Source organism: Physeter macrocephalus, chromosome 9 (genome assembly GCF_002837175.3).
Source record: "Physeter macrocephalus isolate SW-GA chromosome 9, ASM283717v5, whole genome shotgun sequence".
In the NCBI taxonomy this organism is placed as follows: Eukaryota; Metazoa; Chordata; class Mammalia; order Artiodactyla; family Physeteridae; genus Physeter; species Physeter macrocephalus.
Genome location: NC_041222.1, coordinates 31360117 through 31377014, shown reverse-complemented (window position 1 = coordinate 31377014; position 16898 = coordinate 31360117). Strand labels below are relative to the sequence as shown.

The 16898-nt window shown below is 39.9% G+C and overlaps 1 long non-coding RNA gene across 1 annotated transcript in view; it reads right to left on the bottom strand.

Moving 5' to 3' along the window:
* Window positions 1-16898, bottom strand: part of LOC129392413 (uncharacterized) — a 291648-nt gene that overhangs the window by 110789 nt on the left and 163961 nt on the right. The window contains exons 2-3 of the long non-coding RNA XR_008618213.1: window positions 13323-13410; window positions 12684-12741 (exon numbers count right to left, since the gene is read on the bottom strand). This is a non-coding gene — a long non-coding RNA (uncharacterized lncRNA). The remainder of the gene's footprint in view (window positions 1-12683; window positions 12742-13322; window positions 13411-16898) is intronic.

Sequence of the window (16898 nt, the reverse complement as noted above, 5' to 3'; positions counted from 1 at the left end):
GTATCATCTTTAATTTCTTTCATCAGTGTCTTATAGTTTTCTGCATACAGGTCTTTTGTCTCCCTAGGTAGGTTTATTCCTAGGTATTTTATTCTTTTTGTTGCAATAGTAAATGGGAGTGTTTCTTTCTCTTTTAGATTTTTCATCATTAGTGTATAGGAATACAAGAGATTTCCGTGCATCAATTTTGTATCCTGCTACTCTACCAAATTCATTGATTAGCTCTAGTAGTTTTCTGGTAGCATCTTTAGGATTCTCTATGTATAGTATCATGTCATCTGCAAACAGTGACAGCTTTACTTCTTCTTTTCCAATTTGGATTCCTTTTATTTCTTTTTCTTCTCTGATTGCTGTGGCTAAAACTTCCAAAACTATGTTGAATAAGAGTGGTGACAGTGGGCAACCTTAAGGATGTTGGCTGTGGGTTTGTCATATATGGCCTTTATTATGTTGAGGTAAGTTCCTTCTATGCCTACTTTTTGGAGGGTTTTTCTCATAAATGGGTGTTGAATTTTGTAAAAAGCTTTTTCTGCACCTATTGAGATGATCATATGGCTTTTATCCTTCAATTTGTTAATATGATGTATCACATTGATTGATTTGCATATCCTGAAGAATCCTTGCATTCCTGGGATAAACCCCACTTGATCATGGTGTATGATCCTTTTAATGTGCTGTTGGATTCTGTTTGCTAGTATTTTGTTGAGGATTTCTGCATCTATTTCATCAGTGATATTGGCCCGTAGTTTTCTTTTTTTGTTACATCTTTGGTTTGGGTTTCAGGGTGATGGTGGCCTTGTAGAATGAGTTTGGGAGTGTTCCTCCCTCTGCTATATTTTGGAAGAGTTTGAGAAGGATAAGTGTTAGCTCTTCTCTAAATGTTTGATAGAATTCTCCTTTGAAGCCATCTGGTCCCAATGACCAGTCTTATCTCATTGTGTGCCATTCTGTAAAAAGGAATAAAATGGGAAAAATGATCCCATAAGATGAGAGCAGTGAGAAAGAGGAGAGGAAAAAGAAAAGAGGCCAAAAGAGTGTAAAGCTTTGAGCTTGTTGAACTTACTAAGGATGGTTCCTAGTTGAGCTAGCATTAAATCATCCTCTCTACAGGTCGACAGTGTGCTATGCCATAGCTCCACAAAGACAGAGATGAACTTCCAGAAAATGAAGGAATGAGGAGAAGAGAAAGAGAATTAGTTCTTTCTAGTAAGGTCTGACTTCAGATCAAGCCTACCTACTCTCAAAAGGCAGGTCTCCCCATGGTCTCAACAGGAATAGTTTAAAAATCACAAGAGAAATTACCTCTGCACAGGATGATCCCTTTCAGTTCTATGCATGAAGCATTCATTGACCACCTATGTTCCAAGTTCCCTCTAACCACTTGATAGTTACTGAGATGAACAGGAAAGTTTTCCTGCCCTTTGGAAATCTGCCATTCCTGGAAGTGACCAAAACATTGGCTGATGATTCAGTATGGCATTTTAAATGATAGAGGTGAGCTCAGGTTGCCATGGGAGCACAGAAGAGGAAGAGCTCCCAGATAAGCCTGGCAGAGATATCTCAGGTATCTCACATGATCAATAAGGGCTGATCAGGTTTTTTAAAAAAAGGAGTAGGAAGGATTTTCCAGCAGAAGAAATAGCATCAGATCAGATTCTGGTCTACCAGTTGGCAAGCACATTATGGAAGGAGACAGAGGTACCAGCCAGTTTTAGTGAACAAATGCTTCTGATTAGACCCCATATGTCTCAAGCAATAGGATGTGATGTCAGGGGAGCCCAGGATAGAGACTAGTTACAAATCGAACATTTCTCAGGCCCAGTTTTCTTCACTTCGACTCACTGTTTTCTCCCCAGACTCCGAAGCTGCTCTGTTCTCCCTGCTGCCACCCCAGGTCTCTGCAGACACATTGACCCCCGACTACTTGGAACAAGATGTGAAGAAATCCAGTATTCTTTTAGTTCAAGTGGGATAATCATTCCTAAGGAATTAAGGGTAAAAACAAACCCCAAGTATTGATAATTAAAAAAAAATTACCTACATTAGGTTTACAAAACCAGTTCATCAGGTTAACCATTACTTCATAACAAACCACTTGAAAACTTAAAACAACTACCCCAAATGACTTAAAACAACCACTTCATTTGTTCACAGTTTTATGGGTCAGGAATTCACAATGAACTTGGCTGGGTAGCTGGTCTCTGATCCATGTGGTGGTAGCTGGAGTGGCTGGAACTGGAGGATCCACTTTTGAGATGGCCTCTTTACTATATACTGGGAGCTTCATTATTCCTTGACATTCTCTTTCTATCTCCCTCCCTCCCTCTTATCTCCCTTCCTTTACCTCCCTCTCCCTCCCCTCTTCTCCCTTTCCCTCCCCCTCCTTCTCTCTCTCTCTCTAGGTGGTGTCATATTGTAAGCAGCTCCTTTGCCCCTTTTCCTTTTGTTCACCCCTGTCTTCCTCAGACCTTAATCATAAAGATAAGATCACTAGGCAACATTTAACCTAGTTCCTGATTTCTGCTTTACTGAATGTACACAATGACTTGCCTAACCTGTTGATTCCTTTCCTGGATTAGGAGTAAGAATAAAGAACTAAGTAGTTAAAGAATGACTGACTGTCTACCCCTATCTATCTTCCCCTTAGTAAATCTGCAGGCAGACCACGTGGGCAAGAGAATATCCAATTGCAGGTGGACCACACAAGCAAAACCGCATCCCAAGGAAGATCAGAGAAAGTCAGCAGGTCTGCATGCAATGGAAAAATGATGAAGAATCTGACCTCCTGCCTTAATGTTTAACTGATATTGTTTCCCCTTTTTCCCTTTAAAAATTGTCATGGCAGAGCAGAATCTTCAGAGTTGGTTTCTGGATATGAATCCACCTTCTCCCTAGATTGCTGGCTTTTCTGAATAAAGCATCTTTCCTCTCTGCTGACACCTGCCCCTCAGTTATTGGGTTTTGAGAGGTGAGCAGCTGAGCCTGATTTCAGTAACATTATTCTCCAGGATTTATTCATGCAGCTTGGGATTCTTAGAATGTGATAGTCTCAAAGTAGTCTTCTTTCCTGCTTGTCAGCTGGCTTCCAAGAAAGCAGGGCAAAAGCTGCCAGTCCTTTTTTAATAACTGGAATGACATCATTTTGCCATATGCTATTAGCCAAAGCAGCCACAAACCATCCCAAATTCAAGAGGAGGATAAATAGATTCCTCCTCTCAATGAATGTCAAAGAATTTATGTCCATCTTTAGTCTGCCACAGTAACTCAAAAGAAGCTTAGCCAACATTTAGCTTTATTAAGCTGTGAGGCATTTAGAGCAGACATCCTCTAGTTCCTTACTTCCCATCATGATGAAGCAAAAAACAAAGCTTACATCCTAAGTGCCTCCTCACAAGTAGATGCCATGCTTGCAACACTCTGTGTGGTGGGCTCCAAAGGATGCCAACTACAAAAATAATTCTGCCCACACCTATACCTGTTTGTCCCATTTGGGTCTCATGTGGTAGATGGAATACAGAGAGTGGGTCACTGTGAGACCCACACATCTCTCCTCACCCACATGCCTGTAAATAATGCTAGAATACTGCTGTGATGCTTTTCAGTAAGAAAGAATGTATAATGAATTTGAATCCTATTCTCTGGCAAATTAACAGTCACTGGAAGAAAAATCTGAGAGCTAATTTTCAGTATGTCTTTATAAGGAATTCACCATCAGAATTATTCTGAACAATATATACAATGTGATTAGGTAGAAGCAGTATTTGCCTTTAAAAAATGTTCTGAGTATGTTGTAATCACAAGTAATTGATGGAGGTGAGACTAGAGCCCTGGACATTTGACCATCTGACTCCAAAGCCCATCTTTCTACTATGTGTACTTAGCCTCCTACTGCAATTTTTAAAAAATAAAAGCACAAAAGGAGGACAGGGATGAAAAATGCCATCCTCACTGAGAAAGGATAGAAACTGCCACTGCCTTCAAATCCTTTTTAGTTCCCCAAAGCGGCCATGACAGGTAAGCAGACAGGGTGTCTCTTGGGAACTGCTAATGAACAGAGGGCTGGGAGAGGCTAGGGAGGATTAAAGAGGAAGCAAGCTATAATATCAATAGCTGCCTTGGGTATCTGGCTATTGCTCAGGGGCACTTAGGATGGCCCTAGGCAAATTTTTAGAGTAGGAAGCTTGTCTTTTAGAATTCAAGTTTCCTCTCCCTAGTCATTCTGGAGCTCCAATAGTTTATCTGCCCCCCAACCATTATCATCACACCTTCTTGAAAGTCTAGATGCCCAGCAACCTCATGCCCCTCCCTCCCCCACCAAGACATCACTGCCACTTCCCCTACCTCCATACAAAGTGGCTCCTGGAAATGTTACCGAGTCCAAACTCATACCGCTCACTGCACAACAGGCCAATAAATCAAGAGATGAGTTGCTGGGGCAAGGTATAGCAACTTTATTCAGAAAGCCAGCAGACCGAGAAGATGGTGGACTCGTGTCCCAAAGAACCATCCTGCCTGAGTTAGAATTCAGCCTTCTTTTATACTAAAAGGGAAGGGAGTACAGTCAAACATTTCCTGATTCCAGTCAGCCTCTGGAGGGGATGTGTTAATTTCTTCCTTCCTGCAGTTATGCATAGGGGGGCCTGGTCAGGATGTTTCCTTTGAGCTAAACAAAGGTATTTTAGCTTAATGCTCATTACCTAGGCAGGGTTCCCAGAGATGGGCCATTATGTGTCATTTAAGCTTATAGGCAACATCCCTTTACTGATTAACTGGTAATAGAATACAAAGGTTCTTCCCTATTACAGAAATGACTCCAATAGGTGACATTAACACTCAGGTTTAGGGTTTACCAGTGTGGCTTCCCCTTCAGGAAGTACTTGCACTTTCAGCTTCTTCCCCTTCTCTCTCCACTGGCATTCCCCAAACCAAGTAGTGGAGGCAGCAGCCATTTGGTCATAAATCAATCCCAAGAGATGCTTTATTTAATCAAAACAGATTTTAATCAAAGGATTGAAAGGGAAGAGAAAAAGAGACATGAAATAAATGATTTCATCACATATTACTCAGTAAACAGCTTCTGAGAGTCAGTAAAATTTCAGCATGTCTTTACAAGATGATGGGAATTAATTGTAAGAATCCTTCCACACACTATGAATCACTTTTCTAGGTATAAATAATATTTTTAAAAATTAAATAATGCTTTATGCATTCAATTTATATTAAAGGTGACTAGGAATGAAGATAGGACTAGGATGCCGGTCATCTCATCCAAATCCCATGATCTTTCTATTCTCTTTGCATATTTCCCTATTGCTTTAGCTCTCAACTGTCTCTATGGTAACAAAAGGAACTTTTCCAGTCCTCTTTATGGTTTACCAAGAACTTTCGTATATATACGTTCATGTGCTTAAAGGTAGTGGGGATCGGTTAAAGGATTCTACAATATTTCAACCAGGTTAAACTGCAATAAAAAAGAACTCCAAAATCTTAGTGGCTATAACCTAACAAAAGTTTATTTCTCACTCATATGCAAGTCCAAAGTGGGTCAACAGACAGGACTTCATCTCTATAATCCTTTGGGGATGCAGGCTGAGAGAGTGCCATCGTGCACAAACCTTCACAGGCTCTAAGACTATTAAAAGGAAGATGCTAAATGGCCCACAGGCTCTTAAAGCTCCCACCTGGAAGTGACACAGGCCTCCTCCACTCACATTTTATTGGCCAAAGCAAGTTGCATGCCTTTTGCTCTGCATTCATAGGGTGTGTGGAAGTACTAATCGACCACATGTCTGGAAGAAGAAGAGACTGGACCTTTGTGAACAATCAGAATTACTACCAAGTATACAAAACAGAAATAGCATGAGTGAAGGTTATCCTAAACACCAGATAATTTAATAACTGAGTTGTAATTCATTTAAAACTCATTTGCAGTCTGTGGGTAGACACCAACAAAAATAAGAGGAAGCCTAGGAGTGCACATGGTTCACAAGGAAAATGAAATCAGGAATGAACAACACTTTTCAAATAATCCTCCACATCAGTCACAAGGATAACTGATGGTTAAACATACATAAACATTTTATCAATCACAGATTCCTGGTTCCTAGGTTAAAACAGTACCACGATTAAAACCAACTATCATGTATATCCAAGGCTTTAGAATATCTCTCAAATGGAGAAAATTATTATGAAAATTTGGTTGCAACTTTATCATACAGCAGCTTCTTTATCTTAGGATATTGAAAATTTACATTATTTAACTCTCTTTAATTTACATGGAAATTTCTCACATATCATTGCCTGAAATCTGCAAAACAACCAAGTAAAGCAGGTCATCCTTATCTCCATTTCACAGATGAGGTAACAGAGGCTCTGTGATTTTATGTTTTGCCCGAGGTCACTCATATGAAAAGAGCACCAAAGCCAAACTTTGAGCCCATTCCTGTCCCATTAACCTAACAGTGAATTGAAATATGTAAGTAAGATCTCAGATATTAAGTTGTTAAAGTTGGAATGACTTAAGTCTTCCATTTCTTAAGCTGTGTTCCATCTAAGAACAGATATTCTTAGAATTAAAGAGCAATTAGAAATAGGTTTGGGACCCTCTGGGTTAAAGAAAATAATATACAATTCCTTACAAGATTTTGGAGAACTTTTAATGTGCTATTAAGCATTGTGAGTTTCAATGAGTGAGAGTGTGGTAGGTAAAATAATGGCCTTCTAAAATGCCTATGTCCTAATCCTAAAACCTATGAATATGTCACCTCATACGACAACAGGGTCTTTACGGATGTGATTAAATTAAGAATCTTGCAATGGGAGATCATCTTGGATTATACTAGTGGACCTCTAATTATCACAACAGTTCTTATAAGAGGAACATGGGAACATCAGTGTTCAGAGTGATGATATGATGGTGAAAGCAGAGATCAAAGTGGTCCAAGGCCATAATTGAAGGATTGTGGGCAGACTCTACAAGCTGGAAAAGACAAGGAAATGGATTCTACTCTAGAGTTTCTAGAAGGAACACAGACCTCCCGAGACCTTCCTTGATTCTAGCCCAATGACACCCATCTTGAACTTCTGACCTCCAGAATTATAAGAGAAAAAATTTTTGTTATTTTAAGCTACTAAATTTGTGGTAATTTGTTACCATACCACTGGAAACTAGTACAGGAGGACGGTAAGTCTTTGCTCTTAAATTTTTTTGCGATTGAACCTTTTATCCCCTAAAATACATACCTCAAGGAATACAGTTTGAGGAACACTGGTATAATCCAATCCCCTATAATTATCTTGAGATATGGATTACTGAGATTGAGAATAAAATGTTTGACCAGGGTGAAAAAACTAATAGTAAATACGCGAGAGAACAGTATTCGACATTGGAGCATGGTGAAAATAACTTACTTCCGCACCCCTTGATTTTAATAGCAAAGGTTTCATCTCCTAACATTAAATGTTCCTGCCTCTCTCAGCTGCCTGGGGAAAAGGCAGCCCTTCCTCCCCATCTCCTCTCTCTACAGCACAGACACTTTTCTTACATGCTGCAGGCAAAAACAATTTGAAGCAGGTGACAGCAGAACTCTTCTTTTTAATGCCCTTTGCCTCAGGCACAAGACTGGATCTTTCCAGACACTAGAAATGTTATGAGAGGACATTCACCCATTCTCCCCCTGGCAAAACCAAAACATACATTTCAATTGGATCTCAGAAATGCTGATAAGTATCAGAGGTCTGACAGGCTGCTTCTGAAGCAGGTCTCCCATGCAGCATTTTTTACCTGTGTCTTATTTGGAGTGGCCGCACAGGAGAGGAGAGAAGAGGGAGGGCACGGCTCTCCAGCCTCCAACCTTGCCTCTGCTTGTCAGAGATTAGAGGCAGTGGGGGTGGAAACCCATCCTGCTAATGCAAAAGGCTTAATGCTGGTTAGTTTGAAACCAGCAGAACCACAAAACTGCAAACCTTCTCATAGTGCAGCATTTCAGAATCATAAGCAAGTATAAATCATCACTAAAATAGTAGAAAACTGGGCCCCCAGCCTTCACAGGTTTCTACAAATCATTTTTACCTCTTACCCAAGAGACACACTCATGAGGCATTAGGTTTGGAGAAAGGAGGAAAATTTCCTGGAGAGCACAACTTATGGTTACGTCACTATCACTGAAGGGGCCAGCATGATTGAACTATTTTGCCAGGACAGTAGCTTCAATCTCCCAAATGCAATTGCAGTGCTCCAATAAATAGAAAGTGAAGGCCTGCTCAGTAATCTAGAATGACTGTTAATGTGAGTTCCAAAGATATTAAATATGCTTTATTCCAACATGTTACAGGGTCGTTGTTTATTCCATTTTCACAGCCTGCCCCCTCCTTCAGTCTGATCAACATTTGTTCATCGGGATTATGGCCAATATCCTATGGGCTGGAAAACAAGCCACTGTGAAACAAGCAAGCTGCTGGCAGGCTGTGACATTTTTCTTCATCTAGTTGGAGGGCCCAAGTGATGTACAGCTGTCTTCCAAATGAAGGCTACTTGTTTAGGCAGAAGGCAGGCTATGGCCATAGGCTATTACTTAATATTTCGAGTTGTCAAATCACTTGCGATGACTGAAAACGTTCACCTTACCACTGGGAAGATAGTGGGTTGATCTTTAAGAAATGCCTAGTACCAACACCACTCATCACCGTTCGTTTTTCAATGATTCATTCAACAAGTACTTGAAAGTCTTCAACGGGCAAAGTTACAGAGATGACTAATTCCTTATACGCCAGGAGCTCAGGGTGAAATTGCACGGGTAAATATGCACATGAACATGTGGAATAGAGTTAGGGTACAAAGAGCAGAGTGAACCATTTCAGTCTAGGTGTCAGGAAAGGCGTCACAATGCAAGAGGCACTTGAACTGAGTCTTCAGAAAATAACTGAGACCTCGGAGGTGGTGGCTTTCCATATCTGGCAGGGGCATTGAGGGGTGAAACAAGAGCACCCACTTGGGGAAGTGCCAATGATTCTGAATGGGTGAATTGTGGGGTGAGGCAGGGAGTGTCAGAGGTAGGCTAAAGAGGCAGACAGAAGCCATATTAGGGAGGGCCTTGCGTGACTTGAAGAACCTTCCACTTCAGGCCACATCAAGGAGAATCAACAAGTTTACTCAGGACCACTTGAGATAACAGCTCGAGCTGAAACTGGAAAAACCCATGTTGTCTTTGTTTACCCAGTATTTTCACAATCAGATCCAGGTACTTCAAACAAAAGGAATTATTTTTCAAACAAAAGGGAATTTAATACAGGGCACTGTTTACATAAACGATGGGAAAGTTAAAACGCCAAACTGAGACAGTGAGGCAACCTAGAAGTTAGTGACGGCATAAAATTACAGTTGGCCCTCTCTATCCGTGGGTTCCACATCTGCAGATTCAACCAAGTGCAGATTGAAAATATCCGGGGAAAAAAAATCCAGAAAGTTCCAAAAAGGAAAACCTGAATTCGAATTGACTACACTGGCAACTATTTACATAGCATTTACATTGTATTTTTGACTGTTTACATAGGATTTACATTATATTAGGTATAAGTAAGTTAGAGATGATTTAAAGTATATGAAAGGATATGTGTAGGTTATATATAAATACTGCACCATTTTATTTAAGGGACTTGATCATCCTTGGATTTTGGTATCCGAGGAGGGTCCTAGAACCAATCTCCTGCAGATACTAAGGGACAACTGCACAATGTGATGTTACAGAAACCCAGAAGCTGAGGATGTCTGGCTGGAACTAGGACCATGGCAGGAGCTTCTCCTCACAGATCTAGAAGATAAACTGATGGGCTCCCTGGCAGGTGCTAGAACAACAGAGGAAAGGCACCTACTTCGAGATGCCACCAGAAAGAATGAGGAAGCAAGAAATATACTGGCTTCTCCCTTTTTCTCTGCTTTTTCCCTCGAACTTCTCATTGACCAAGCAAATCTACAAACTAGTAGGCAAGAAAATGTGGGAAATGTATTGACTCATGACCCAGAGCAGTGCAGAAAAAGTACAGAGAATGAACATGAGAGAAAACATCATATGACCTACACAGTCCACCTTTTTTTGCTAATCAGCATTCATTACACCCCTCTGCTCATAACAACTTTAATCACTTTTGTCTTGGAATATTATTTACTGAATCCACAGAATAACTGTCCTGCATAAAATGAAAATGTTCTCACCCTCTTCCCAAATTGGGAGATGTAAAGACCCATCAAAAATCACCATGACTATACTGAAGTAAAGAATCTCCATGTGACATGCAGTCCTCCCCTTTCACGCTACCACTAGGAACTCAACTTATGATGGAGTTATGTTCCAGTAAACACATCATAAGTCAAAAATATTGAAAGTCAAAAATATTGAGAGTCAAAAATGCTTTGAATACACCTGACCTTCTGAACATCATACGTTAGCCTAGCCTACCTTAAACATGATCAGAATGCTTACTCTCATTGTGTAGAAGCAACCCAATTTACCCTTAACAATCGACTTTAACCACCCAGACATACTCAATTATCCTTTTCTGGCTATTGGATCAATGGCATGAGGAGCCCAAAAAAGCTCCAATCCAATGGAACCAGTGATGTCTTCCCTGGTGGAATTCATCCTCCCTTGGAAACTAAGGCCTCTAAATGGGAATAGAGATAGGAAACAAAAATTTTGTAAATGTGTGTAGGTGTAATAAGGAGAGTCCACTCCTACTTATATTTTGGTATCAGGACTTGCAAATTCTAGCCATGGGAGAAAACGTGGCATGTACTGGTCACTAGTTCAAAGCAAATGCTGCATCCTGGGGGGAGCAACTTAATCTCACAGAATGCTGCCTCCTCACTAGTGCTGATACTGAGTCTTCAGTTGATAATCCACCATCCTATTAGGCCATCCACTTCTGAAAGCTGAAGTATAAGACTAAGGAATTTCATGAACCCTTCTCTTGATGTAAAATAATTTCCCCAGTTAGAAGCAAAGTTGTATGGGGTACCATCATGATGAGTAGGGTAACAGGTCCATGGATGATGGTGCATGCAACATATTTTAGGCAAGCACTACAACTATAAACCAATTAGGGTTCATTCCATTAAGTACAAATTGCTGCCCCTAACCAATGATGGAAAAGGAGTCAAATATAATCAAACGTCTACTAGGTGTCTAACGTAACCCCTGGTGGTGGAATAGTGCCATATCAGGGGCTCAGGATTGGCTTTTACTGCTGATACATTAGGTATTCAGGAGCCAGGTAGAAATATCAGCCTTAATGAGGGGAAGTGCATATCTTTCATGCCATTAGAGCCATTTTGTTGCACAAGCATGAGGATGGCTAAGAGACAAACTGACAGCCACAGAATGCATAATCTTATCCACCATGTTATTGAAAGATACCTCTCCATGGATATCCTTTGAGGAGCATTCACATGGAGCATAAATATGCTCACGCTGTTACACGGAGTCTATCTATATACCTTCTCCCAAACCTTACTGTAACTAATCTCCCAACCATGTTTGTTCTGGGCTCCTGAACAGCAAGCTGAGTCATTAGCCACTGCTAACAAGATACTGTAGACCCATACCTCAGGACGTACCTACGTCCTAGAAAAAGAGATAGCCCCAGATGGACTGTCTGAAGATGGGATTTCCCTTGACAATTTTCTTTAAGGGCTACTTCAGTGGTTCTGTAATATAGCACAAATGATTTTGGGCTTGTTCCAGCAAATTTTACAGACTTATCTGTAAACCAGACTTGAAGTCTTTTGTCTTCCATCAGTTAGTAATGGAAACTCCCTATGAGACCAAATGGATGTTATGAGAATCTGCAACACCAGCAAATTCTCCCTACCTGTGTCTTCCAGACCTTTGTAAGCCCAATCTCACATATATGTTTATTTGATGATGGATGGGTACTGAACAAATACAACCTTATGGCTTGGTAAATCAGATAGAACCTAGTTCATGATAGGCAGCTCAGAAGGCATGGTCATCTGGTGTCCCACTATCAAGCAGTCAGTTTTTAGAATGCAGTGTGTAAGTCAGTTGCATCAGTAGAGGAAGAAATGGTTTTGCTCCAAAACCCTAATGGCCTGTACTGTGATTTTTCTATTAGAGGCTACAATGGCATCTGCTAGATCATAAATTCCAAATAACAAGAGAGCTTGTATGAAAGCCTAGACCTTAGGCAAAGCCTTCTTTTTCTCTGAGTCTTACTAAAAAGTAAGGATTATATGAGATACTCAGTAAATGAATCAGAACAATACATCAATTTTGGCTTATGTTTCCTCCAAATTCCATAAAGACCCACAAGGTTTACTATACCACTTTCTTCATGGCAGGAAATGTAAGGCACAGCAACTTGTCATTCACATTAAAGTTTTTACATAAGATGCCAGGTCACTGGGGTTTTCCTTCCACACTCTAGCACACAATTCTTGCTACTTGTTGCTCACAAGAATCAGTAAGTATAATGCCTCTGATATAGTGACAGTATAATATTCTTTGAGATATACAGATCATCAGTGTCTCTGTACTATATTATGACAGAGAAAATTGAGCTGGCATGGCCCCGAGGTGAGAGAGGGAAGGTATACTACTGCCCCTTCCAAGTAAAACAAATTGTTATTGATAATCTATGTTCATTTGTAGGGGAAATAAATTACTTACCAGGGCAATAGTTGAGATCCAGGTGTTACGATGACTTGCTCCATCAAATTTATCAGACCTGAAACATGTTACAGTTGGAATTACTACTGGATGAAATTTTTCTAATTCTCAATTATTTTTAAAGATATATCAGCTTTAACCTGGAGGAAGCAGGCAAGTTAAACATGAACGTGATAGTAGTCATAACCTGTATCCTGCAAACCTTAGATGGTAACACTTCAGTCTCTAAATTCCTACAGATATTGCTTTTCATTTACTATCTCAGTTGAGAGGTGCACTTCCACGGGCTCTGACTCGGCTCTTCATAACATGATAGCCCCCATTCCATGAGTCAGGGAGCCAATATGGGGATTCAGCCAGTTTCCAATATGCCTATTCTAACTCTACACTCAGGAACTGGAGAAATAACCACAGGTTGGGTTCACTGTGGGATTAATTGGGGCCAAACTCCATTTACCATCATATCTATAAGCTCCTACTGACATCACTGGATCAGAGTTTCATTCTGTGACACCAGGTATTAGCCTCAACTAAGAATCCATGTTTAAAAATCTCCAAATTCCTGGGTATTTTCCTTTTCTCTTTGCACAGTTATTCTGTTAAATTCAGATTCCTTTAAAGACTTAGCAGATGACTTACAGTATATACTTGTGGCAGTGTTTCACAATCCTTCTTCAAGTGATGCTGGCCTCCTCCTTAGGCTCTGGATCTGTGAACTGGCCCACATCTGGGAAGAAGAAGAGCAGTTGTGACTTCCTATTCCATTTATTCAAGGTGTTTTCTGATCACCACACCTAATGTTTCCTGGTTGTGTTAGGTCAAGCAGTTCTTTGTTAGGCTTCTATTTAACTCTTAGGGAAACTATGATTAATCAGTTATCATCATAGATCCCTGAAGGTAAAAACATCCTGGTTGCCACTCAACCCTTTCTGCTCATTACAGTAATTGGGTCACCTTGTCTCTATTAGTAAAGTGATACTGCAGCCTGATCCCAGACATCCTAAGATCTCATCTTCTTATTAAAATCCACTTCAAAGGCATCATCTCTTACTGTCATCCACAGCCTGCAGAGGAAAGTCACCATATACATTTAAGGATATTGAAGCTCCTCTCATTAATGCAATTACTGATGGTTTAATAAAAGAAGAGTCCTCTAGATTTCTCTTACAAGAGATTGTCATGAGGAAAATGAGTAGGACGCATATAATAAATTCATTCCAACATTCTCATCTCCTTATGCTTTTGAATTCTTCTTAAGCTATATTCCAGGGAAGTTCTGGCATTTTATCCTCATTTCTCATAGGCCACTTGAAAGTCCATGTTTCAGTAAACCAATCAAACAATGTTTTAGTGAAATTTTCAGCTGATTGAGCTAGTACTCAAACAAATTTAATCTGGATACTTAGGTAAATATACCTATATTAATAAATATTGACCAATCCTACATTATATTCTGCCTTTCTTAGACTTACTCATATAGATTCCATCTCCACACATGTTTTTCAGGGGTCTGCTAATAAAAATTAGCAAATATTTGCAATTCTTTGGATGTAAAAAATATTTATTCTGGGATAAGGCTTTGCACTTCACCTGAGGTATCAATAAGAGATACTTCCGATGAGTCTTTAGGAAAATAAGCATCTCCTTTCAAGGCAACGTTTTTCAGGTGAAAAAATGATAAGCTCTTTAAGTAAGGGAAGACTACCCTCATCAGACATAGTTGCATCTGCTGGTAAAGGAAACTTGGGATATACTGTGATCATGGTTCTCAGATTCAACTGCCTCTGTTCAAATAGCAACGCCCCCCACCCCAAACTCTTCAGTAAAAAATAAAGAGATTCATTCTTCAAAATTAATGCCTTAATACTAACATAATAAACTGATGAGCCTGTGTTTTCAACTTGCATGGTAACCCTGTAAACTACACATGATTCTGATGCTCAACAATGATTTCCCTCCTGATACAAAAAATTCTAAGAACACCATGGCAGCCCTCTGATTCCTTGGTTGTCCCTTGAGCTAAGAGTTTAAACCTCTAGACTTATCATTTTCTGTTTGTAAGCAGTCCAGCACAATCAGAGCTAGTGATCCCATTTTTATTGTCAAATGCAACAGCTACTTGTTTTCCCAGTCTAGTTTTCAATTGTCAATCATCCCAAACAAACCAGGTTATAATTTAAAGTAATTGTGATGTCATTTGATAAGACAGATTAATTATAGTATCCCATTTTTCACCTGAGAGAAGTTCTGTACTGTGTTCAAGCTAAAAGAAGCAAGCAATCAAAGTTCAAAATTTTCTCTTGAGGATCTGTTTCCTGGAACTGATCCTGATACCTCCCCCCTAAAGACTGTATCAGTAAAGGTCTAACCAGGAAAATATAAATCAATGTACGTATTTCAAGTAAAGGAAATTTAATACAGACAAATGGTTATACACGTGTTGACAGCACTGAGAAACTTCATAGGAGATCACAAAGCAATCCACAGACTGGCAACAGCAGGAAAGCCAGTACTACCCCATAGGGCTATAGGAAGCAGAAGTGATTTTACTGAAGCCCGAAAGCCAGGAGTATGTAATGGGGGCAAATATCACTGGGGGAGCTGCCTGGTGGAGCTGGGACCACTGAATGAGGGGTTATCTGCCAGGAGCTGGAGTTAAGGAGATGCAGCTTCTGCCAGAGATGCTGTCTAAGTCAACATGAGAGGAGATATAATCTTAAATTCCCCCTTTCTCTTGTATTTCACCTTTTCTTCCCATTGGCTGACCCTACCTAATAGCTAGTTAGTAGTCCCTTGCAATACAGAATCAAAATGGGAACATTTAGTAAGTTGATCTGAGAATAAAAATATGCAATAAATTGATCTGAGAATAAATAAGCAAATGACTGGCTTGCTTTCGCAAAGAGTAACGGAAAGAATCTGCCACCATTCCATTTGGAGTTTTAGCCAGGGCAACTCACAAGTAGCTAGAATTCCTTGTACCTACTTCCTATAGCGTCATTTTCTCTGTCATGCATATATTTCTAGTTCAGTCCAGGGTAGAAAGTTTGATTTCACACAAGAAGCTTCATCAGCTACAGGAATTTAGACAAGAAAGTTGGGAATGGGTCATTGTCTATAAAAGTTAACTATGTGTAATAGGTGTTGAATACAGACTTCACCTCTAATTCTCCCAATGCCACCACTATTAAAATAATTGACACCAACTCCATTGAGATTTGTATTAATGTATAAAGAGAGCATAAAACATACTTAAAACATAGTATTATACCACAAATTGTATTAGTATTACAGAACCTGAGTTTCAGTTTCAGTGACTCACCTCTCTGAGATTCAGTCTACTATTCTCTAAAACAGATTAAAATAATTTGTAAGTCCTTTCCATGTATTTGTTCAAAAAATATTTTCCCCAGTCTCCTATGCTAACTGACTTTAGCTAAGCACGAAGAATATAATAATTTATCAATGCAGCCCATGTATATTTCATGAAGCCAAATGCTATGGTTATTAATCAAACAGACAAATGTATATTAAATTGTAACTGTTCTAAGTGCTATGAAGGAGAAATGTATGATTTCATGCAGGCATTTGGTCTAGCTAGGGGAGTCAATTAAGGAGTCCATGAGGAGATGATCCTTGATATGTAGGCATTCGACAGGGAATGAGATGAGAGGAGAATATCCAAGCATATACAAAAGCCCTGTGGCTGGAGGTATGTGACATGTATATGAGGCTGAAAGGACAATGTGCCTGGAGCCAGTTAAAGAGGATAGGAGCATGGTGCACACGGACACTACAGAAGCAGTTAGGGACCAGAATACAAATGACCATAGGGCTTGTGAAATAAACTGTTTTTACCCATAGAGCAGTGGGAAGCCATCAAAGGGTTTTGACCTGCAAAGTAACATGTTCAGATTTGCGCTATGAAAAGATCACTAGCTATGCTATAGAAAACGAATTGGAAGGGAAGTAGCTACTCTGGTAGCTTAGCTTAGGTTATAGTTGATAGAGACAATGAGTAGTAGATATATTTGAGTGAGTTTTAGGAAACTAAAATAACAGGACTTAGTGCTGAGTGGGACTGGCGTAGTGAATTAGAGGGATTCGTCAAGGATCCATGGGTGGAATGTTGGCGCCTTCACTGATAGCATTACTGATGGCATCTGCTTGAAAGAGACCAAGGTGAAGGGACAGGATACAGGGTAACTGTGAGTA